This window comes from Giraffa tippelskirchi, chromosome 5, assembly GCF_054371585.1.
Source record: "Giraffa tippelskirchi isolate mGirTip1 chromosome 5, T2T-mGirTip1v1.2.pri, whole genome shotgun sequence".
Classification (NCBI taxonomy): Eukaryota; Metazoa; Chordata; class Mammalia; order Artiodactyla; family Giraffidae; genus Giraffa; species Giraffa tippelskirchi.
The window spans coordinates 145,830,409-145,856,698 of record NC_137279.1 but is presented as its reverse complement, the minus strand read 5'-3'; the positions used below and the strand labels follow the sequence as shown (position 1 = coordinate 145,856,698).

At 38.1% G+C, this 26,290-nt stretch overlaps 1 protein-coding gene across 10 annotated transcripts in view; it reads right to left on the bottom strand.

The window, feature by feature from the left end:
- LOC145506180 (uncharacterized) overlaps nucleotides 1–26,290 on the bottom strand; it is a 300,106-nt gene that overhangs the window by 241,667 nt on the left and 32,149 nt on the right. The window contains exon 2 of one of the 10 annotated variants that reach the window (XR_014053598.1): nucleotides 5,742–9,279. The exons of the other annotated variants lie outside the window; for them this stretch is intronic. The gene's annotated coding sequence lies outside the window, so the exon portion shown is untranslated. Of the gene's footprint in view, nucleotides 1–5,741; nucleotides 9,280–26,290 lie in introns of those variants that run through there. 10 annotated transcript variants of the gene reach the window in all.

Below are 26,290 nucleotides of genomic sequence, written 5' to 3'. Positions count from 1 at the left end.
GTCAAGGCTGTATATTGTCACCCTGCTTATTTAACTTATATGCAGAGTACATCATGAGAAACGCTGGGCTGGATGAAGCACAAGCTGGTATCAAGATTACCGGGAGAAATATCAATAACCTCAGATATGCGGATGACACCACCCTTATGGCAGAAAGTGAAGAAGAACTAAAGAGCCTCTTGATGAAGGTGAAAGAGGAGAGTGAAAATGTTGGCTTAAAGCTCAACATTCAGAAAACTAAGATCATGGCATCCAGTCCCATCACTTCATGGCAAATAGATGGGGAAACAGTGGAAACAGTGACAGACTTTATTTTGGGGGCTCCAAAATCACTGCAGATGGTGATTGCAGCCATGAAATTAAAGACGCTTACTCCTTGGAAGGAAAACTATGACCAACCTAGATAGCATATTGAAAAGCAGAGACACTACTTTGCCAACAAAGGTCCATCTCCTCAAGGCTATGGTTTTTCCAGTAGTCATGTATGAATGTGAGAGTTGGACTATAAAGAAATCTGAGCGCTGAAGAATGGATGCTTTTGAACTGTGGTGTTGGAGAAGATGCTTGAGAGTCCCTTGGACTGCAAGGAAATTCAATCAGTCCATCCTAAAGGAGATCAGTCCTGAGTGTTCACTGGAAGGACTGATGTTGAAGCTGAAACTCCAATACTTTGGCCACCTGATGCAAAGAGCTGACTCATTTGAAAAGTCCCTGATGCTGGGGAAGATTGAAGGCAGAAGGAAAAGGGGACAACAGAGGAAGAGATGGTTGGATGGCATTATCGACTCAATGGAGATGAATTTGAGTGAACTCTGAGAGTTGGTGGACAGGGAGGCCTGGTGTGCTGTGGTCCATGGGGTTGTGAAGAGTCAGACAGAACTGAGCAACTGAACTGAACTGAGCAGGATAATGCAAAATTCTGCACAAATATAATAGCATATAGTGTGTGTGTGTTAATACATACGTATATATGCCTCTGAGCTCATACACACTCAGGCATAGTATAGGCATTTACGCACATGTATTCTACATATATACATATGTAGGAAAAATATGCATAGAAATGATCAGTGTCAATCTGAGAATACTATCATAGTTTCCTCTGGTGCAAGAAAGAAAAGGAAATGCTAGAAGATTTGAACTTTACTTCAGTAACATTTATCTGTTCTTCAGAGGATCTGGCAATATTTCTAAATCTATAATCTATGAAGGGTGCATGGATGTCTATTATGTTACTTTCTGAACTTCTATATGTTCATAATATTTCATAATCCAAAGCAAAACATTTTAAGAAAAAAATAAAGAAATAAAGAAAAAATAAAAGAAAACATAAAAAATAAAGAAAAAATAAAAATAAAATAAAATAAAAAATAAACAAAAATAAAATAAAATAAGAAATTTCACACTTTTGGCCGCATGTGTAGGGACTCCACTTAACAGCTAAGACCTTAACAGTAACTATGAGACCAAACAAATAATTTCTACTAACATGCAATATATTTCATGTTCAGCCTTTGTGTACATCTTAAAGGATACACAAGAAACTGGTAATCAGTAGCTGCTTTGTTAAGAAAAACAGTAAAATGAACCAGTAAGCAGGTGTGGGAGACTTTTCATTGTGTTTCATTTTGTAATGCTTGAATTTTTTTTCCCATTTGAACTTTTCCAAGCCATGTAATTTCACATGTGTAACACATATGAAAAAAAGAAAATTAAATATTTTCCTTCATAGTGCCTTTCTTCTTTTTATATGTAAATCCTCTGGGAGGAGTAACAATGAGTCCATGATATTCTAGGGTAAATTAGTTTACAGATGACTTTCTTCCATAACAGAGGATCAAATGCTTACCACAAATACCATTATTTACTACTCCATTGTTACACTCTTTCCTGCTGAACCTGAAAACTTCTCAGAGAATGTTCCAGGCATTGTCAATTAACCAATGACTGCACTCCAATTGATACTTGCCATATTTACTTGATGCTTACTTTGTTCTATAATATTAATAAATTTATACAAGAACTGTACAAGAAATTTTGGTCTTCAGTAGAAAATTATGCTTCCCAAGTGACTTAGTGGTAAAGAATCTACCTGCCAAACAGGAGACATGGGTTCTATCCGTGGGTCAGGAAGATCTCCTGGAGAGGAAAATGGCAACCCACTCCAGTATTCTTGCCTGGGAAATCCTAGCAACAGAGGAGCCTGGCGGGCTACAGTTCATGGGGTCACAAAAAATACTGGACACAACTTAGCAACTAAACAACAACAACAACAAGAAAACTATGCATTGTCTAAAAGAAACCATTTCAGGTTATCTGACTTTAGTTCTCATCATCCTTGAGTTATTTTACAACTCTGTAAAATGTACATAACTGATAAAGATGCAAATTCTGTCCTGTTAGATTTAATGGACTTCCCAACTCTGGGGAAAAAAAAATCAGCTTTCCCTTGACTTGGCTGTTTGTTTCAATAAATTTATATAGATCCTTCTGTTTTGCAGATTCTCTTTTGACCAGTTATAACATCTGCCTGGTTCCCTCACTGAATGTGTTAAATAAAATCTTTAACACATGTTCATTTTTATATCATGTACAAGAGTCATGATCTTACTTTTTTTAATTATCTTTTAGAACTCGGTAGGGTAAAATAATGAAAGGGGATATGTCAAAAGAGCAGGAGAGGCATCTCCCTTAGGACAAACTTCACTTACTGTAATATTTTGCTCAACAGGAAGATTTCCTGCCCTGCTATTCAAAGGAATATTCTAGCAGTGTCTGAATTCAAGGGCTTTTTTTCTTAAAATATATCAACATGAATGGAAGGTTGATAGCTGAGAAGCAATATGGAGAACAATCAAAATTAAAATTCAACAGCTCTTTTCTTACTCACAGAGGCACTGACTAGTTCATCCAAATACTAGTGAGCCACCAGGGAAGCCATAAAATTCACAGGCACAACCTAAAAGCATGTTTTCTTTTAAGATTTCTAAAATCTTAAAACCATTTGTTTTAAGATTTCGGAAACATTGGCTTATTTTAGCAGGTTTCTTCCAGATCAACAATAGTAGTGAAGCTTTAAGTCCATTTACAGGATTCTAGGTGCAGAGTGAGAATACCAACTTTCCAACTGGAAAATTTATGTATGCCATCAACTACCTTCTGTCCCTGCACTCCCGCCCAAGTTGCCTCCATACCCCAATTCATGAGTCTTGTTTCTATATGAAGGGATGAAGAAAGGCACACGGTGTTTCTCTGGTTTTATACCAGTATGGCAACATAACAAAGAACTCCCATTTCTACAAACAACATTAACTAAGCTACACTTTTACTTAACACTGACTTAGCTGCTTAAGAGAGCAAAAGATACCGCAAATAATTTAAATAAATAAATAAATATGTATATATATGAACAATGCTAGTCCCTAGTTTTCACCAAAAGTGAAAGTGGTTCAGTCATGTCCAACTCTTTGCAACCCCCTGGACTGTATACTACAGTGGGTAGCAGTTGCCTTCTCCAGGGGATCTTCCCAACCCAGGGATTGAACCCAGATCTCTTGCACTGCAGGTGGACTCTTTACCAGCTGAGCCACAAGGAAGGAGGTATCTAATTAAAGCTTTTTGAGATTGTTCCACACCCCGATACCAAACCTGCTTCCTAGAGTTACTTTCAACTGCAGAGCTTTCACAGTGTATAGAAAAGAGAAAGGAGAAGATTTGTAAGTACACAGCCACAAAGGTCTGAGCTCATCCTCAGTGTCTCCTGGGCACACTCTTGAAGAGCGCCTGGGCCAATTAAGGTGATTGTGGAGGTCATAATCACTGTGAGCTTCCTGGGAAGTTCATGTGAATATTTGAATATCAATGCATGTAATATATGCAGAATGAATTTTCAGAAGCCAGACCATATTGTTTACCTAGCATTGGAAATCTCACTGCCTGTGTGTGTATACTTCTGAATACAAGAACAAAAGGAGCCAGTTAAGACCATGTTTAATGGGATCCTAAAAAAAGTTTTCAATGTGGAGCACCATAAGAAAGGTAGCAATTTCGCTTTTGGTAAAAATGATAACAGTTTTTCCTCAGGATTCTCTTCTTGTCTCCCTTTTTCAGCTATCCATTCTCAAGGATCATTTGGTTGTGCTGAAGTTATTTATTGCTCATTTTAGAACTAAACAAAATTCACTTGGAACCAGGAGTGTTGGATGATTTCATATTTTATTAACTTCATATTTTATATAAGAAAATTGACCAAGAGAAGGTACATCACTGGTTGACCCAAAGTCACAAATGACAGGGTTGAAGTTTGAACCCACATATCTTGACTTGGTTTTGTCTGTCAGATCTGTGAAGAAATTTTGTGGAAATTTCTTTAATATTTTCCATGTAAAAGGTATTTGTATTTGGAGAATCTCATCCATTGCAGTTAGTCATCTTTTCATGCCTATGCACAGGCAGCTAGGTATTGGTCCAAAATATAATCTCAAATTTATATGCTAATCTCCATTTCCATTACTAAAATGAAATCATCTCACTTGAACTACTGCAACAGATTGCTAACTAGTCTCCCCCTATTTCTACTCTTCTCTACATTTTTTTTTCCTTAACATAAATCATATTATGTGATACTACTGTTAAATTTTTCAATGATTTCCCATGGTATTGAGAATCAAATTCAAATTCCTGGCCACAATCGATATGACTTGGATCCTATCCTTTTCTCCAGTGTCACATCCTATTTTGTACTACTCTCCCACCAACTATTTATATTGCAGTTACAATGACCTTCTTTTGATTCAGCAAATATATCAAATCAATTCTGTCTCAGAGTCTTTCACTAGCTATTTCCATTTCTAGCCAATTCAAGTTTTAGCTCAACTGTGATTTCCTCAGGGAAGCCTTCCTCTCTATCAAAATCTCTTATTTTAGTTTCTTTATAATGCTTATTACTATGAAATCTCATTCATTTGTTGCCTATTTCCTGTCCTCCCCTTTAGAAGTCTGTCATCTCTTATTCACCATTGTATCCCTTGTTTACAAAAAATTCAATAAATATTTGTTAAATATATGAATGTGTGAATGAGTGAATGAAGTTGCCAAAGTCCAATTGCTAACATATCACAAATAGTTATTATGTGTTGGTGGGGGAGGGACAACAAGGAAGAAATTTTTCTTCTTAACAAGAATGACTTGTTGGTGCCCTTCAAGAATATATTTATGCAAAAAATTTCCTCAAGAAATTCCCTGAAGCTCATCCATGACTCCCCACAAGGCCATGGGACCAAGTTTAGAACCTCTTTTTTAGTAGATGGTCCTAATGTATTATCTTGGCTTATACTAATATGAATAATTTTGCTTTTTAGTTTTCCCTCCCCCTCTTCCATCCTTGTAATCTAAGCTCAAAGCATACTGGATTATCTTCAGTTATAGACTCTTACTAGAATTTCACTTGCTTCTAAACTTTTCTCCTCTCTCTACCTGGAATCCTCTCCAAACTCCCAACCCCAATTTTCAGCTACTTAGACATCATTTCCTCTGGGAAATCCTCTCTGATAATTAGGTATAAGTTTAGAGCCATAAAAGAGATTCACAGTTTATTCTGTTTCTCCTATAAAAACACTTCCATAAAGTACTGTGATTGTCAGTTTACAATATGTACACTCATAAGGTCAAGGAACATATCTGTTTTATTCACCAGGGTATCAATAGTGCCTAAGTATAGTACTCACACAATGAGGACTCAATTAATTTTAGTGAATTAAAACAGTCATTTTATTGGTTTATTAATTTCTTTCTTATCAGTGGGGGTTATTTCATATCAGAAGATAGATAAGTTTTATAAATCATATTTTATAGAACCTTCAAATTAGAAGTTCCAAACTTGTCATAAATTTTATTTCTGACTTTAAGGCAAAGCTTTTCAGAGGCTAACACAAATTGCATCAGTGTTTAAATTGTATCTTTCAAATATTTTTAAATAGTAAAATAAGTAATATGCATAGCTGCAGTAAAATAGAGGTCTCCCGACTATCACATTCATATCATTACCGAATTTGCCTGTCCATAAGTCACTTATTGCTATCCAACAAAAACCCGAGGCTGTATAAATCACTCAGTCTGCTTCTGAACGAAGTCAGCTTAAGGAATTTCCTCAACAAGGTAAAATAGAGCAATAAGATGGCATGAATTTATATTGGTGGAGACCAATGAACCTGATAAACTAAGTATGATCGGGAGGCAGAACTAGCAAGAAATTTAGGGTAATAATAAATGTTGATACTAATCTTCTCTACATGACTTCCTCTGTTTTCCTAGTAGTAAAAACACTTTCAAAGACAAAGATTTTTAATACTCTATTAAGAAAAGCTCCTAATAACACTACAGTCTTCTAGTCTCATTCATCTCCAGAGAGCCTTAAATATACTCTCCTTTTCTCATTTCAAAAACACATGGAACCCCAACCAAGGAGTTGCTTTGTACTCAGAATTCCCAATGTGGTGGTTCCAATACTATGGATGAGAACCATCATTTTGTAAAAACATGTGTGATTCTTAACACAACTTATTTTTTAGTTTATATGAGAACCAGAGATGAAATATGAATATGAGCAAAATAAGTCGAATAACAATTCAGAGATATGGCTTAGAAAAACAAAATAAAAGGATGTGTTTACATAAATTATAAGCACTCCAGGCCTGGGCTATTATTCTTTCTCCAGCACTGTCAACGACTTATATAACATTTTGCACACTTGTGGCAATATAGAATGAATAATAATAATTAATACAGTATGCTCTGAATCCCACAGACTTCTCCTTATCGGATTCTTGCAGCCTACTTTTCAAGTCAGTTCATATTTGACCATATGTATTTTCCAACACTTGTCTGTTAGGCCTCTTTCTCTCTTATAAACCAACTAGTGATTATTTTGGACAAATATCTGCTATATCATTACTAGCAAGGCACTGACTTCAAAGAGTTCAACTTGGATAGTGTTGAAATGATTGGAATATTGGCCAAGAGCTTTAACCTCAAAAGGGTATGATTTCAGTAATTTCTGGTTTCAGATGGCTCAGAAATGGAAAAAAGAAAATTGGAAATGAGGTAGGGGAATAAAGATAAAGAGAGGGCACACAAATTAATTATGAAGCCATACCAGTAAAATACCAAGACACAAAAACTCAAAAGTATCTTTTTTTAATCTTTTTATGCATTTACTTGTTGAAGGAATCAACAAATGAAGTGTGGAGAGTACCTACTGAAATAGCTTTCTCACTGGCTTCCTGACTCAAATATGTTTTCCCTCAACAATCTATCTCACACTTCTGCCAGAAAAGATTCCAAAAACATCATTCCAGCAATAATTTTCATTTAATTTTAAAAGAAATCAAGCTAGTCACTGCCTGCACAGTAACTCCTTAGCATGGCTCCCAAGGTAGCATGGCTCCCAAGGTACCAGGCCTATCTTTCTAGCCTGATCTCCTTTCTCACCCCTCCACACATCCTATGTGCACACAATATTAATCCTCCCTTAATTCTCTCAAACATCCCTGGATCTTCAACAACTCAGTGACTTTGTGTTCATTACTCACTCTATGACGCTCTTTCTCACTTTGAGAACCTAGAAAACTTAGCACTCAAGATGCAGAAAAACTATCACTTCCTCCATGCTATCTTTTCTGATTGTCCTCTTCTTAAGGAATCTGTTTCCTCCTTTATCAATTCTTAGTTCATATTATAAGCCAGTAACCACAATTGCATGTTAGTTGCTGTATGTATATTGCTGTATGTATGTTGCTGTATGTGGTAGTCTCTTTCATTAGACCAAGTTCACGGGCAGAGATGATCTTCAGTTCTGATTAGAAATGATCTTATTTAGCCCTGGGTCAAGCATAGTGTCTCACACATAGTAGGTACTCAGTAAATATTTGTTTAATCAGTTCAGTTCAGTCGCTCAGTCGTGTCCGACTCTCTGCGACCCCATGAATTGCAGCACGCCAGGCCTCCCTGTCCATCACCAACTCCCGGAGTCTACCCAAACCCATGTTCATTGAGTCGGTGATGCCATCCAACCATCTCATCCTCTGTCGTCCCCTTCTCCTCCCGCCCCCAATCCTACCCAGCATAAGGGTCTTTTCCAATGAGTCAACCCTTCGCATGAGGTGCCCAAAGTATTGGAGCTTCAGCTTCAACACCAGACCTTCCAATGAACACCCAGGATTGATCTCTTTTAGGATGGATTGATTGGATCTCCTTGCAGTCCAAGAAACTCTCAAGAGTCTTCTCCAACACCACAGTTCAAAAGCATCAATTCTCCGGCGCTCAGCTTTCTTCACCGTCCAACTCTCACATACATGACCACTGGAAAAACCATAGCCTTGACTAGACGGACTTTTGTTGGCAAAGTAATGTCTCTGCTTTTAAACATGCTATCTAGGTTGGCCATAACCTTCCTTCCAAGGAGTAAGCGTCTTTTAATTTCATGGCTGCAGTCACCATCAGCAGTGATTCTGGAGCCCAAAAAAGTAAAGTCTGACACTGTTTCCACTGTTTCCCCATCTATTTCCCATGGAATGATGGGACCAGATGTCATGATCTTAGTTTTCTGAACGTTGAGCTTTAAGCCAACTTTTTCACTCTCCTCCTTCACCTTCATCAAGAGGCTCTTTAGTTCTTCTTCACTTTCTGCCATAAGGGTGGTGTCATCCGCATATCTGAGGTTATTGATATTTCTCCCTGCAATCTTGATTCCAGCTTGTGTTTCTTCCAGCCCAGCGTTTCTCATGATGTACTCTGCATATAAGTTAAATAAGCAGGGTGACAATATACAGCCTTGACGTACTCCTTTTCCTATTTGGAACCAGTCTGTTGTTCCATGTCCAGTTCTAACTGTTGCTTCCTAACCTGCATACAGGTTTCTCAAGAGACAGGTCAGATGGTCTGGTATTCCCATCTCTTTCAGAATTTTCCACAGTTTATTGTGATCCACACAGTCAAAGGCTTTGGCATAGTCAATAAAGCAGAAATAGATGTTTTTCTGGAACTCTCTTGCTTTTTCGATGATCCAGCGGATGTTGGCAATTTGATCTCTGGTTCCTCTGCCTTTTCTAAAACCAGCTTGAACATCTGGAAGTTCACGGTTCACGTATTGCTGAAGCCTGGCTTGGAGAATTTTGAGCATTACTTTACTAGCATGTGAGATGAGTGCAATTGTGCAGTAGTTTGAGCATTCTTTGGCATTGCCTTTCTTTGGGATTGGAACGAATTTGTTTAATAAAAACACTGAAATAAAATATAAAAATTATATATGCATGCATATAATATATATATATGTACATATATATATACATGTATTTTAAAGGAGGCAATCCAGTTAAACTCCTGGCAATGCAAATCATCTAGTGTTCTTAGCATTTGCCTCCAAATAGAATAACAAACAATAGGGCTGGTAGAAACAATTAGCCTGTAAAGCAGGTGCTGGCTCAATCCCTCAACATATTTTACACAGAGGTTCCAATCTGGGTTTCCTTTAGTTTGTGAAGCCCAGAAAGGGATTCCCACCCCCACTTGAGCATAAACAATACCAAGAGCAAAATTTCAGCAGCCTCTAAGTGCACTTAAGTCTCATTCAAAGTCAAGGGAAATTATGCATACATGAGAAGTAGAATGGGAGGCAAGACAAGAAAGATGGCTTGCTGCTTTTTGGAAAACAATCAGGAAAAAGACCACAAAGGTTCAGTTCCAGAGAAAACTGTCACCTATTTGCTGTCACTTTTTCATCTTCATAGGAATTTATTGGATTAGGAAAGACCTTTGCTACTCCACATTATCCCAAGCTCCCAGTGGCCTTTGCATTAGTTAATGCCCGAGCTTCCTGGTTAATTGTGGCAGGCAAGCAGCCGGCTGCACAGATGTCAGATGTCATACTCTATCAGATGAAGAGGTTCCTGCCTCAGGCTGTTTATATATGACCTACCAGGATTTCCTGCTGCATGATGAAATAATTATGGGGCCGCCATGTAGGGAGGAACATTGCAAGTAAGTTGTAACAGCATTACATTAAAAAATGAAAATTAAACTTTTGGCCTTATCTGCCTCAGAATCTTCCTAAGGTTTACTGTGAACATTCTGTTCCTTATTTTTATAATATTCATATGGGTGCTAATTTAATGTTCCCTGGAGAACATGGTAAGTTTAGCAAGGCTTTCTTTAATGCTTGTGCTGCAATTTGAGTCGAGTAAACAAGGTGGGGATATGTCTTTTTTTGTGTTTAATTTTCTAAATAATGTTTGTCTTTTGCCACTTATAACAAACTAATTCTACAGACTCAACAAAGTCTGGATGGTCATTAAAAAAAATTAGTAATATGTTCTAAATTGATTAATTCTTAAGTCTTACTGAGGGTTTTTTTTTTATCTTACTAAATTCTGACTTTCTGATCCAGAAAAGAAGTACACACCCTGTTTATAATGTAATACTCCTTAATGGTTTTATCCATAGGAGCATAAGATTCTCTTATCCACATACAGTTTCCATGATTCAAGGAATTATCCTTATACAAACAAGATTCAAGATTAAGAAAAATTCTAAGTGACTTTGATCATTAAAATTAAAAGGTTAGTAAATGATCTAACAATAATGGATGGATAAATGGAACAATGCAGACCAAGTCATATTAGCATGTTTTCCACTGAAATGAAGTGAAGTGAAAGTTGTTCAGTCATGCCCAACTCTTTGTGACCCCATGGACTATACAGTCCATGGAATTTTCCAGGCCAGAATACCGAAGCGGGTAGCCATTCCCTTCTCCAGGGGATATTTCCAACCCAGGGATCGAACCCAGGTCTCCCACATTGGAGGAGGATTCTTTACCAGCTGAGCCACCAGGGAAGCCTCCACCCTCATCCTATATATCCCTGTGTTACTTCTTAACACCTTCCCTAATTAGATTGTAAACTTCCTGACAGTTGATTTGTCCTATGCATTTTTGTATCTCCTATTCCTAGAACATATTTAGCATACTTAGCACAAGTTATTTGTTGTTCAGTCACCCAGTCATGTCCAACTTTTTTGATCCCCTGGACTGCAGCATGCCAGGCCTCCCTGATCCTCACTGTCTCCTGAAGTTTGCCCAAGCTCATGTCCACTGCACTGGGGATACCATCCTTACTCAGCAAATTTTTGTTAAATTACATTATAGGGTGTGGAGTAAGGAATGGAGAACAGGGGATTAAGAAAAAGATAAATATCACAATAAATTCCTCACTTTTTCATATTTTTTTTCCTGTGTAAATATGATGTAATCTTTCCATATAGATAGATATCACCTTTCTGCCCTCAACATCCTCCCTATTATAATTTTAAAAATGTTAACGATTCCCAGCTCCTTCATCTGAAAAGTGGGCTTAACACTCACTGTTTACTAATAGGAGTATAATTCCTATAATAAATTACTAAGGAAAATGAAAATCCATCTTAGCTTATTGCCAGAAGGTCACATATACATGCACTGGCCAGACAGATTTCTGGAGAAACCAGGGGAACATAGTTTTAGAGCAGTAGGAGTTATATTACATTTCTAGGAAAGGTCTTGCCAGAACTGTGAAGAATTCTGACAAAACATGGTCCACTGGAAACGGAAATGGCAACCCACTCCATTATTCTTGCCTGAAGAACCCCATGGACAGCATGAAAAAACAAAAAGCTATGACACCAGAAGATGAGCCCCCAGCTCTGAAAGTATCCAGTATGCTACTGGGGAATACTGTAGGGCAATTACTAATAGCTCCAGAAAGAATGAAGCATCTTGGCCAAAGCATAAATGATGTTCAGTGATGGATGTGTCTGGTGGTGAAAATAAAGTCTGATGCTGTAAAGAAAACATTGCATAGGAACCTGGAATGTTAGGTCCATGAATCAAGGTAAGTTGGATGTGGTCAAGCAGGAGATATCAAGAACGTATGTTGACATCTTAGGAATCAGTGAATTAAAATGGATGGGAATGGGTGAATTTAATTCAGATGACCGTTATATCTACTACCGTGGGCAAGAATCCCTTAGAAGAAATGGAGTAGCCCTTATCATCAACAAAAGAGTTCAAAATGCAGAACTTGGGTAAATTTTCAAAAATGACACAATAATCTCGGGTCATTTTCACAGCAAACCATTCAACATCACAGTAATCCAAGTCTGTGCCCCACCACTGATGCCAAAGAAGCTGAGCTGACCAGTTCTTTGAAGACCTACAAGACCTTCTAGAACTAACACCAAAAAAAGATGTCCTTTTCATCGTGGGGTATTGGAATGCAAAAGTAGGAAATAAAGAGATAAATAGGCAACTTTGGGCCTTGGTGTACAAAAGAAGCAGGGCAAAAGCTAACAGATCTTTGTCAAAAGAAAACACCAGTCACAGCACTCAAAGACAACTCCACACACGGACATCACCAGATGTCAATACCAAAATCAGATTGATTATGTTCTTTATGAGGAGGGCATGGTAACCCACTCCAGTATTCTTGCCTGGAGAATCCCCACAGACAGAGGTGTCTGGCAGGCTACAGTCCACAGGGTTGCAAAGAGTCAGACACGACTGAGCGACTAAGCACATATTCTTTACAGCCAAAAATAGAGAACCGCTATACAGTCAGTAAAAATAAGACCTGGAGATGATTGTGGCTCAGATCATAAGCTCATTATTACAAAATTCAGGCTGAAGTTGAAGAAAGTAGGGAAAATAACTAGACCATTCAAGTATGGCCTAAATGAAATCCCTTATGATTATATAGTGGAGGTGATGAAAAGATTCAAGGGATTAGATCCAGTAGACAGAGTGCCTGAAGAACTATGGACAGACGTTCTAACACTGTACAGGAGGCAGTGACCAAAACCATCCCAAAGAAAAAGAGATGCAAGAAGGCAAAGTGGTTGTCTGAAAGGCTTTACAAATAGCTGAGGAAAGAAGAGAAGTGAAAAGCAAGAGAGAAAGGGAAAGATATATACCTAACTGAATGCAGAGTTCCAGAGAATATCAAGAAGAGATAAGAAGGCCTTCTTAAATTAACAAGGCAAAGAAACAGGAAAACAGTAGAATGGGAAAGGCTAGAGATCTCTTCAATAGTCTTGGAGATTTCAAGGGAACATTTCAGGCAAGGATGGGCACAATAAAGGATAGAAAAGGTAAGGATCTAACAGAAGCAGAAGAGATTAAGAAGAGGTGGCAAGAATACACAGAGGAACTGCACAAAAAGGTCTTAATGACCGGGATAACCATGATGGTGTGATCACTCACCAGACATTCTGGAGTGTGAAGTCAAGTGGGCCTTAGGAAGCATTATTATGAACAAAGCTAGTGAAAGTGACAGAATTCCAGCAGAGCTATTTAAAATCCTAAAAGATGATGCTGTTAAAGGGCTGCACTCAATATGCCAGCAAATTTAGAAAACTCAGCAGTGGCCACAGGATTGTAAAAGGTCAGTTTTTATTCCAGTCCCAAAGAAGGGCAATACCAAAGAACTATCATACCATAGTGCTCATTTCACATGTTAGCAAGGTTATGCTTAAAATCCTTCAAGTTGGGCCTCAGCAGTACATGAACCAAGAACTTCCAGATGCACAAGCTGGGTTTTGAAAAGGCAGAGGAATCAGAGACCAAACTGCCAAACATTCGGTGGATCGTGGAGAAAGCAAGAGAATTCCAGAAAAAAACATCTACTTCTGCTTCATTGACTACACTAAAGCGTTAGACTGTGTGGATCACAGCAGAGTGTGAAAAATTCTTTAAAAGACCATACAACCAGACCACTTTACCTGTCTCCTGAGAAACCTGTACACAGGTCAAGAAGCAACAGTTAGAACTGGACATGGAACAACTGACTCATTCCAAATTGGGAAAGGAGTATGACGAGGCTGTATATGGTCACTCTGCTTATTCAACTTATATGCAGAGTACATCATATGAAACGCTAGACTGGATGAATCACAAACTGGAATCAAGATTTCAAGGAGAAATATCAACAACCTCAGATATGCAGATGACACCATTCTAATGGCAGGAAGTGAGGCGGAACTCAAGAGCCTCTTGGTGAAGGTGAAAGAGGAGAACGAAAAAGCTGGCTTAAAACTCAACATTGAAATAACTCTGATCAAATGCTATCTGGTCCTGTCACTTCATGGCAAAAAGAAGAGGAAAAAGTGGAAGCAGTGACAGATATTATCTTGGGCTCCAAAATCACTGTGGATGGTGACTATAGCCATGAAATTAAGACACTTGCTCCATGGAAGGAAAACTATGACAAACCTAGAAAACATAATAATAAAATTAAAAGAGCAGAGACATCACTTTGCCCACAAAGGTTCATACTGTCAAAGTTATAGATTTTCCAGTAGTCATGTACGGATGTGAGAGCTGGACCACAGAAAGGGCTGAGCACCAAAAAACTGATGCTTTCGTATTGTGCTGGAGAATACTCTTGAGAGTCCCTTGAACTGCAAGGAGATCAAACCAGTCGATCCTAAAGGAAATCCCCTCTGAGTATTCATTGGACTGATGCTGAAAGTGAAGCTCCAATACCTTGGCCACCTGATGTGAAGAGCCGACTCATTGGAAAAGACCATGCTGCTGGGAGAGACTGAAGGCAAATGAGAAGGGGGTGTAAAAGGATGAGGTGGTTAGATGGTATCACCAACTTAATGAACATGAATTTGAGCAGACTCTGGCAGAGAGTGGAGGAGAGGAGCCTGATATGCTATAATCCATAGCATCATAAAGAGTAGGACATGACTTAGCAACTGAATAATAAGAACAAAGAAAAGGTTTAAGAAAAACAAGAGACTGCAAAACAGCAAATAGGTTTTGCCCCAGGTGTTAACACTGATCCATTACCATGTAAAGAGGCAACACTCAAGCTGTGTGAGCAAGTATAGTAATTGATTAATGGAGTCTGTCCTGGCCTTAGAACAGGTGGCAATATGACTACTAACTATCTGCCTTACTAGTAGTTCTTTCTCACAATCAAGAAAGCTTCAATTATTTTAGAGTAGAACTGGGGAACAAAGAGACATTCAATCAACAATCCTTGAAACACAGTAGAGGTCATTTTGACACCATGATTCTCAAGTGTTGCCCTCCTTGCCTTATTTAATAAACATTTATTGAGCACTTCTTCTCAAGTAGCGCTGTCTGACTTTTAGAAATTCATGGCCACCTACAGGAAGCAGACAAATTTTAAAAACTTAATATTACATGATTAATAACATAAAAGTCTATGAAGAATTTTAAAGGAATTCCAATTGAAGTGACTAACCCTGGCTAAGGTGAGAGTGGAGGACAAAGATAACAGGAAATGTTTCCCAGAGAAAGGGATCATCTGAACAAAGCTTTAAGGATAAGTGAAAATTAGCCCAGAATCAAGATTGCCGGGAGAAATACCAATAACCTCAGATATGCAGATGACACCACCCTTATGGCAGAAAGTGAAGAACTAAAGAGCCTCTTGATGAAAGTGAAAGAGGAGAGTGAAAATGTTGCCTTAAAACTCAACATTCAAAAAACTAAGATCATAGCATCCAGTCCCATCACTTTATGGCAAATAGATGGGGAAACAATGGAAACAGTGACAGACTTTATTTTCTTGGGCTCCACAATCACTGAAGATGGTGACTGCAGCCATGAAATTAAAAGACACTTGCTCCTTGGAAGAAAAGCTATGACCAACCAACCTAGACAGCTATTAAAAAGCAGAGACATCACTTTGCCGATAAAGTTTGTATAGTCAAAGCTACGTTTTTTCCAGTAGTCATGTATGGATGTGAGAGTTGGACCATAAAGAAAGCTGAATACTGAAGAACTGATGTTTTTGAACTGTGGTGTTGGAAAAGACTCTTGAGAGTACCCCGGAGAGCAAGGAGATCCAACCAGTCAATCCTAAAGGAAATCAGTCCTGAATATTCACTGGAAGGATTGATGCTGAAGCTGAAACTCCAAAACTTTGGCCACCTGATGTGAAGAACTGACTCCCTAGAAAAGACCCTGATGCTAGGAAAGATTGAAGGCAGGAGGAGAAGGGGACGACAGAGGATGAGATGGTTGGAGGGCATCACCAACTCAATAGACATGAGTTTGATCAAGATCCAGGATTCGGCGATGGACGGGGAAGCCTAGCGTGCTGCAGTCCATGGGGTCGCAAAGAGTCGGACACAACTGAATGACTGAACTGAACTGAACTGAAAATTAGCCAGGCCAAAAAAGAAGAAGAAGAAGAAGAAGAAAAAGGAAGGTCATTTTGACTAGCATCTGCAATGACATAAAGGAAGTATCATACTTCTTTCAGTTGCACTGCTTAGTTCAAGAGCATTCAGAGGATGATTAGAGATAAAGCCAGAAGGTAAGAACAGTCAGAAATCATAGGACTGTATATGTCAGTCCCAAGAGACCACAGAATTTTAAGCAGGGCTTTGGCTGGCATCTTTCTTGGCCTGCATATACTATCCCTTCAATATTGTCTTTATTCCCTTAATATATAAATATATCAATATCTCTCCTCCTTTAAAAAGAAAATATCTTTTGACCCTATGTTTCTTTATCTATTCCTATTATTTCTCCTTCTTTTCCCAACCAAATAGCCAACCTTCTTTATAGTTCTTTATTATTATGTAAATAATAATCTATACTTTGTCTCCACAATTACTATTAAACCCAACACAATATTCTGTCCCACTATTTCAACCAACTTCATGAAAAAAGCCTCCAACCGTTATATGTTCTAATAGACGTGAGCCTTAAGTGGGTCCTTAGTAACATCTGGGGGCTTCCCTCATAGATGAATTGGTAAAGGATACACCTGCAATGAAGGAGACCCCAGTTCAATCTTCAATTTCTGGGTTGGGAAGATCTTCTGGAGAAGGGATAGGCTACCCACTCCAGTATTCTTGGGCTTCCCTTGTGGCTCAACTGGTAAAGAATCCACCTGCAATGCAGGAGACCTGGGTTCGACCCCTGGGTTGGGAAGATCCCCTGGAGAAGGAAAAGTCTATGCACTCCAGTATTCTGGGCTGGTGAATTCCATAGACTAGATAGTCTATGAGGCCCACAATGAGTCTGACCCAACTAAGCTACCCTCACTTTCACTTTCGTGACATCTGGCATGACCTCCTCCTTGCCTCCAGGACTCTGTTCTCTGGCTTTTCATCTTACCTCACCAACCTCCCTGAGGCTCCATTTTGAGTGCTGCTTCCTTTGTTATAGTCCTGCTTCCTCTATATAGTCCAGAGCTCCAGTCTCTCCTCTTTGGCCTATTCATATTATAGTATGGACTATTCATTATTGAATTGCTTTCCATTCTAGACCAACTGAGATACCACTTCCACTATAAAGCCTGCTCCCAAAGTACTTTGTTTTTGCAAAAAGGAAAAAAGGGTATGTCAGTGTTATCTATTGCATAGAGTTTTCATCTCTCAGAGCTCTAAAGGGTGGCAATCCCTCAAGTTACAAATGGGGAAACCGAGGCTCAGTATGGCAAAGCAGTTGACCTAAAATCAGAACTCAAGAATAGGTTTTCAAAATTCTAGTTTCCTGCTCCTTCACACCTTGCCTGCTTCATTTTAAGCAAAACACTCAAGTAAACAGTGTGAAAATTAGGAAAGAGTATGTACTCAACCCTTCTGAATTTATGAATAACTGAATCACAGCGGAAATGAAACAATTACTTTGTGCAAATTCAGGTGTCTTGTGCTTCTCAGGAGTGTGAAAGCTGAGCAACACCCTACCCTGCTAGAGATGAAGTAAATTTCTAGAAGGAGCATTCCCCCAGTTGCAGAAGCCTCTGGGAAATGTGTTTAATCCAGTCAGGAGATCCTCAGAAATGCAAATTACCCACTTGAAATAAGAAGGCACCTATTGTTCAGTCTTGATTGCCTCTCCAGGCCTATAGGCAAGGGTGAAAAAAAATCCTTGAAGGAGAAGAGAAAGAATCTAAGTAAACTGCACACAGACAGAAAAAATAAAAATGAAGCCAAACCCCAACAGGGCTTCCATTTATCATCTGCTAAGCGAGTAGGGATTATAGAGCAAAACCATTTATGATTCTGAACCCTTTATAACCTCACTATCTGTGTTCCTTTTTCTTGTCCCCTATTTCCTCATAGATGTGATAAATCTGCAATCTTTTATTTGTCCTGTGGAGCCCTACCTCACCATCAATGAATACAGAATGAGAACAATTAGAGGTTTCTGTAGTGATATAAAATACTGTATATCAGAGAATATACTTAGAGCAAAAGAAAAAATAATAGTTTTCACTTTTTTCCTTCATTTAAACATGCACCTCATTTAAATTTTTTGTTCTAATCTTGCTTCTGCAAATTCTACTCCTTCGCCTTGAAAGGAAATATGCTGATTTTTGTTTTATTTCTAACTCAATTTCTTTTTGCAAGAAAAGACACAGTCACAAAAAAAAAGTATTAAAACTTTCAAAGTGTGAGTTTAGAATAAAATGAATCCTTCAAGAGAAAATAAACAAGGTGCCATTTTTTTTCTCTAAAATAATTCTCATCTAACCTGTTCACCAGCTGAGAAATAAAAGACCTTGGTATTTAAACTTGAAACTTCTTTCGTCTCTTTATCCCATCTCCTTTTCATCTTTATAAACAGAAGAAAGTCTATAATTACTATACTAACAAAGAATACAGCTGAACTACACACAGGTTAAACCATTCTAAATAAAGTAGAGAATAATAAATAGAATAGTCAAAGGAGCTAGCATAATAAACACATGAAGAGTAACACCACATTCTACAACACAAAATGTCTCCCATTTCTAAGTATTTTAAACTTCCTGAGTGGAAGAAGACCTTAAAATGGTTAGCATAAGCTAACCATCTATTTTCATAAAAACTAGAGAGATTATATAGTCCAGCATCTTTGCTAAATTTAAAATTCTAATTAATAATAATAATGATGGTAGCAATGATGGTGGTTATGGTAGTATCAGCAATTACCATTCATGGGGTATTTACAATGTGTCCAGCCCCATGCTAACGCCATGTGCATATTATCTCCTTTAATCTTACAACTCTGGTGGTTATCCTCACTTTACAGATGAACAAACAGGTACATTTCTGATTAGTGGCAGGCCAGTTTCTCCTGGAACATTTTTAGTGTGAAAGCTTATTACTTACTAAGGCAGCCTTTTCTATTTTAAAACAGTTGTGGTTGAAAACTATTTCCTCATATGGAGCCCAAGTTGCTTTCATGAAAACTCCAGTCACTCACCTTACTTCCGTTATGGAAATAAATGAGTCCAATATTTCTTCCAATTCATACTTCTTCAGTCATTTTTTTTAACTGCCATCATAATGTCATTTGGGTTAACTAACCTGGTTGGATGTCACTGCAGCTAGACCTAGCACCAAAGCTTGACCAACCAACCTTAGTCCTCATTTGAAAACTCAGTCTTGAGTTCAATTCTGAGACAAAACTAGCCCCTAATCAGGACAGCTATAGAGAGTGCTGCAACCCATACCCTTTATCACAGACAATTAAATATAACACTGGCCTTTTTCCAATTTATGGCCCTTGTCCCTATAACAAATATGTCTTAATTTTGTTCTACACTGAGTGATTTCTAATACAAAATGCAAAGCATTAGGAAACTCTACTGGGCAGATAATTTGAGGTATCACTCTATACCCTTCAAATATTAATAGTATCTTGCTGGCAATGCTCACTGTATTTTAAAAGAATTAGACTGCTTACTATTCTGAGCACTTTATATTAACTCAATTCTGACAATAACCCTAAGAGATGGGTATTGTTATTATCACCACTTTATAATGAGGAAAATGAGGCACAGAGAGAAGTTAGCTAACTAGTCTGAAGCCCTGTAGTCTTGTAGGAGCTAAAATGCAAATCCAGGAAATCTGACTTTAGTATTTTTAATCACTACATTATGCTGCCTTCCAGTAGATACTAAACTCTCCCTAAGCTGGGATCTGGGAATTGTCACTGATAGTTTGGCATGTTTCAGAAATTTCCCAGAGAAAAAAAGCTCTCTAGAGCAGCAAAATGCTTTCCCTGGGTCTTACCACTTCCTCTTTTGTGAACTAACACATCTTTCTATTTATAAGAATGCCCATTGGGTGGGCTGGGAGCAAGGAGACTGTGAGTCAGCATTCAGAAAACAGAAATGCAGGCTGACCATTAAAAGACTCAGTCAGAACCAGGCCTTCATGAGAAGTTAAGAAAGAAGGATATCACTGCTTTGTGTGGTATGGAAGATACTGTTTATAATGTATATTACTGAAGCCACCACTGCCACATGTAGCTATTCTCTCAAATGAAAACTCGTTGGTCAAGTATATCTGTGTTTGGTTCAATTGGTGTCTTTTCAGATCTATCTGCTGTCAGTTATAGTCAGGAGATTAGGTCTGATTTGCAAACTTATTGTCCTGTACCTGAAAAAAAAAAAAAGTCAGTTTTGCTTGGAATGGAACCCACTTGAGTTTTATAGCCGTGTTCCAAGTCCACAACTAGAGTTATATAAACGAGAGACATTTAACCTTAGGGCCTTTCTTATCTAACCTATGAGGATACTGTATAAGAAGATACACTCTGCTTTTCATGTTCAATACAATTATGGAAATTGAAGAAAAGAAGAATGACTCTTTACAGGGATTTTTCTGTTCCTTGCCAAAAGTAAGTAAAAAAAAATCAGGCTACTTTTAAGATACCTCACTTTCTAGTCAAGTGCAACTTTATATCACACTCAATTGTACAAATGTAGTAACAACCTATTTGAATAGTTAGAACTCAAAGAAAGAACTTTATATATTTTGACCAACTTAATTATAACTGAATGAGTAGTTCAGTCATCTTAAGAGAGCATTTATAGTAAGCTATCCCACATACAGGCAATTTTAACATAAACCATTCTCTCAACTTAACTAAGCAGTGGAGATACTTATTTTAGAATGGAATGAATCTTCCAGATCTTGGCTCTGTCTTTCTTTCTTGGCTCTGTCCTAACTATCTGCAGCCTGCTGTTGGTTACTTTTTCCCCCTTCACATCTTTTCCTCCACTCCCACTCAGCCCCAATCCCTAAAATACAAATCTTTCTATACATCAGACTGCATTTGGCAAGCTAGATTACTGATTCAGGCATTTTTTTTTCTTTTTTGTTAAAAAGGATCACTTATCAGTTATTTTTCTGTCCCTAAATCCCTATGCTATGATAGAGAAAGATGAAGAAACTTTATTCTCCCATTATCTTTTTAAAGCAAAACATCTCCCATTATCTTTTTAAAGCAAAAGACACCTAATTACCATGTACACATGTGTGCACACACACGCACACACACACACACACACACTTTCCCCCTAACACACACACACCTTAAATCCCACAGTGTTCTCAAGTTTTCCAATGGTTAATAATTTCCTCTTTTGAACAATGCAAATATTACCTTTACTTATGGAAAATACATGAACCATTTATCCACATGTACCTTTGCTGCTGTTAAAAGGAAGACAGACTATACTGAGAATTCAAGAGGTTTCTTCATCCTTGTCATGCGATAATTTTGTGCAGTCCAAAAAGAGCAGCGTTTTCTCCATACACATCTGTGGTGTAGCTCTGGTCACTTCTGTTCTTATAATTTTTTTTCATTCAATATATCATCCTCCCAAATAGTTTCTCATAGCCTATTAGCACCTCTCCACAAATTTTAGCAGTCCAGAGCCCACAGAATAATCCTCAGCATCACAGGAGTAGGCTTCTTCTCTAATTCATCGACATTTTACCTTCTGGAAAACACAGAACATAACAAATTCTCTGACCTGTGGGACAGAATTAAGTTCATGAAAACCTGTCAAGATAAATCTACCAGCTTCTATGAGAGAAAGCATGCAGGAGCAGAAACTAGCAATATTCACCTTCTCAGTTTCTCCATTCATAGGTATATGCAACCTTATTTGGAAATGGAGCCTGCTCTATTCAGTCACCCAGAAACTTTTTTGTCTCTCTTTCAAAGTAAAAAGAAGTGCTGGAGGTACTGAGAAAACCATCTGCTATGGCTACATACCAATCTTCTTGAGACAAAGCCAGGGTTCTGCTGATAGCAGTACAGGTTGGGCACAAAAGTACCCAGCCAAGGGAGCAAGTGAGGCTAAACCCCAGTTTTATTTAGCTGGACAAATCCTGTACCCTCGCAGCTGTGACTGCTGAAAGGACCTTTTACTAATTTGTGCAAAAGCACTAACGGGCTGGAAGTGACTTTAAGAGACAAGGGTCTTCTCTGACCCATCTACCACCATGTCCTCAGCATTCTGAGTCACCTGGCACCTAACAGAAACTTAATAAATATTCAGAGTATGAAGGAAAAAAGAAACAAAGAGTCCCTATGTGACATGTCTGTAAGTGCAAAAACTCAAGCAGAGACCCTATTAATAGATAAGTGCTCCTTTCCTTGACATAAGAATATGCACTGTTGAACATGGGAAGTCAAAGAGCAAAGAAAACTAAGCATCGTGTGCTGTCATTGTGTTTTTATTAACATATCAACAAATCATGACAAACAAATTATGTTGAGGTAGACTACAACCTAATGTTTATCATTGTGATAAACATGTTTATCAGTGCAGCGAAATGTTTTTTTCAGCCAAGAGTATGTATGTATTCCTTATTAAAAAATGAAGGAAAACACTTTAATGTAGCAAAATATCATATAAACATGTAAGAAGACCACAATGCATTTCATCAAAGGTACAGCTAACTGTTTGCTTTCCACCTGTATCTCACCATCAAAAGAAGTAGGATGATTTTTAAGTTAGGGAGGGAAACAAAACTTCTGCAAACCTACACCTACTGTATTAGGTTCCCCTGACTGTTATACCAAATTTGCCACAAATCTGCTAACTTAAAACAACAGAAATTTATTCTCTTCGAATTCTGGAGGTCAGAAGTCCAAAATCAAGGTTTCACAAAGCCCCACTATCTCTGGAGACAGAATTCATTCTTTGCCTCTTCCAGCTTCATTTGCTGATCCTTTACGCCAGTTGTCTTGCTGTATCTCACTGTGCACACTGTTTGTTGAATCCAGGGTAGGCAAGGCATGAGCTAAGAGGCTGGAAGAAGACTCAAGGAGTCGTAGGAACTGCAGACCCATTTATTCTCTCCTGGCTGACACAGCAGCCATAGCAGCAGACACACTATATTCTCTCCTCTTGTGACTGATCCAAGGGATACAGCAGTGACACAGTAGTAATGCCACTGCATTTTTAGGTGGAGCTCATACATGCATAAAGCACAAAGTAGCAACTACCAAGCCAGTACCTCCTGAAGCCCACATGCAGTGCTATAAATGATCTCAACTGTTACATAGTAATTATTTACAAAAACACAGGATGAGAGAGCCTGAACAGGCCAGCTTGGCTAATTTGCTCTCTCCCTACACAGCTCCTAGTGGCTATTCGCATCCCTTGGCTTGTGGCCACATCTCTCTCTATTCTGCCTTCACATTGCCTTGTTCTCAGTGTATCTTCTCTTCTTCTGTCCGTTTAATCTCCCTCTGCCTCTCTCTTATAAGAATATGTGATTGCATTTAGGGCCCACTAGACAATTCAGGAAAAGTTCTTCCTCTCAGATCATTTATTTAATTACATCTTTTTACATTTAAATATTTATATTTAATACCTTTTGCTATATAAGGTAACATTCAAGGATCTAGGAGTGATGGAGGGAATATATCTTTGGGGGTGCCATTTTTACCTACCATACCCACATTATATTTTATGGCTATTATGCTATCTGAATAAATATTTATATTCTTAGTTTTCATAGTTCTATAAATATATTATAATAGTTCTTAGGAACTCTCTTGAAACAGCAAAAATTCCTTACTTAGGACACCAGAATTTTTCATGTAAAATCTGATAGTCCTACTTCTATTTCAATGCTTACATTTCATATTTCACTCATAGAAAGTGAATCTCTTATACACATTCTGAGCTAGATAATTTTCTGCAGTTCTGAAATATTCTTTACAGACATTATGATAACTATGCTGTTACATAGCTATTGTTGGGTGGATGGTGCCAAAATACCAGCCAAACACACAATCTGACAAGTCAGCCTTTATTACTGTCAAATTCAGCTCCCATCTCAAAACTTGAATGAGATGAGCCAATTAGTACTTTAAGTGAGTAAGTCAATGAAGTCGCTCAGTCATGCCCGACTCTTTGTGACCCCATGGACTGTAGCCTACCAGGCTCCTCCATCCATGGGATTTTTCAGGCAAGAGTACTGGAGTGGGTTGCCATTTCCTTCTCCAGGGGATCTTCTCAATACAGGGATCGAACCTGGGTCTTGGATCAAACCCGGGTCTCCCGCATTGCAGGCAGACACTTTACCCTCTAAGCCACCAGGGAAGCGGTACTTTGCATACTGCTAAAATTATTTGCTCAACTTAGAATTTTAACAAATAATGATGATGGTGATGTCTATTCACTATATTAATAACTACAGTGGAATTCTTTAGAATATTTAAAGTGAGAAATTAGGGCTATCCACCCAGATGTAAAAAGAGCTAATACTATAACACCTGTATCTTTTTGTTGTTCTCAGTGCACCTAGAGTTGAATAGGCTCCTAAATACTGATTTAGGTTAGCTAAATGCACCAGAGGCTGATTCATTAAGCAACACATTCATTTATAATGAGGAATATTTTTTTCCAGTAACCATGGACACAGGTCTATCTATTATTATTCAGGGAAGTAGACCTTCCAAATCAAAACATCTGGAAGACTGACTTACTAATCATAAAATAGCTTTGTAAGTAAGAGTCTGAGCAAATTGAGTTTGGAAGAGTATTTTATCTAAACCATGGACAACCTCAGGCACACATTAACAGTTTCTACAGATACCTAACCTCATATAAAACTCAATGATTTTTGTCTTACATTTAGAAAGTAGTCTTGTTTCTAGTTTTAGGGGCACCTTACTTTGCTCCAACAAACTAACTACACCTTGATTAGTTGGGTGGCAATCGAGTAACTGAGTTGGTGCTTTCTAATGCAAGTGTTTTGGCAACTTTAACAGGAATTCTTGAATGACCAGAGCAAGTAAGTAGATTCCACTTAAGGTTGACATGAAAGCTAAAATCACTCCAGTTTATCTCAATAAACAGCTTCAATGTAAAGTAAACCTCTTAACTTTGACATTGATTCTGTCAGTTACTAAAAGTTTAATAAAACCAAGCTAGGTCTATACTTAAGACAAACAGCTTCAGTAAATTCAAGAAAATGTGTAGACAATGCAAATGTGTAGATGATGAATAAGAGCTCTTTATTCTGAGCCAGATCTAAATCTAATAATTTCCAAATGCAAGAAAGAGGTGCTTTTGGTTTCCAGTTGTTTTTTTTTGTTTGTTTGTTTGTTTTTTTGGTTATTTTCAAAAAGGCATTAGTACAAAATTCCATTGTTGAATCTTATAAGAATCAAGAGGCTATCCTTGTTATGTGATCTTATTTCAATTCACAGAATTGATCTTGTCCTACTTTCCTCTCCCACTGGGCATAATGTACTTGTCCTTTTCATGGTTAAAAAAAAAATGCTTTTAGGATACCAGGGTAGTACTGCTACTGCTAAGTCGCTTCAGTCGTGTCTGACTCTGTGCGACCCCATAGACGGCAGCCCACCAGGCTCCGCCATCCCTGGGATTCTCCAGGCAAGAATACTGGAGTGGGTTGCCATTTCCTTCTTCAGTGCATGAAAGGGAAAAGTGAAAGTGAAGTTGCTCAGTCGTGTCCGACTCTCCGACCCCCTGGACTGTAGCCTACCAGGCTCTTCCATCCATGGGATTTTCCAGGCAAGAGTACTGGAGTGGGGTGCCATTGCCTTCTCCGTGGTAGTACTAGTGCAATGAAAAACAGACATTGTCCGATAATATGGGGATGGTCCACTAATTTATCCACAAGATATTTTGAAATGTTGGAATAAACTTTTAAAAAATGCAAAGTACTATTGTTGTTGTTGTTTAGTCACTAAGTCATGTCTGATTCTTTTCCAACCTCATAGACTGTAGCTCACCAGGCTCCTCTGTCCATGGGATTTCACAGGCAAGAATACTGGAGTGGGTTGCCATTTCCGCCTCCACAAAGTACTATCATCCACTAGTAAAGTAACCCTGAAATTTTGAGAAAGGAACAAATCTAGGACCTAGCAAAAAGACACATATGCTAAGTTGAGCCATATTCATTCATTGATTTATTGTTTATTATGTGCTAGACAACTTGCTAAGTG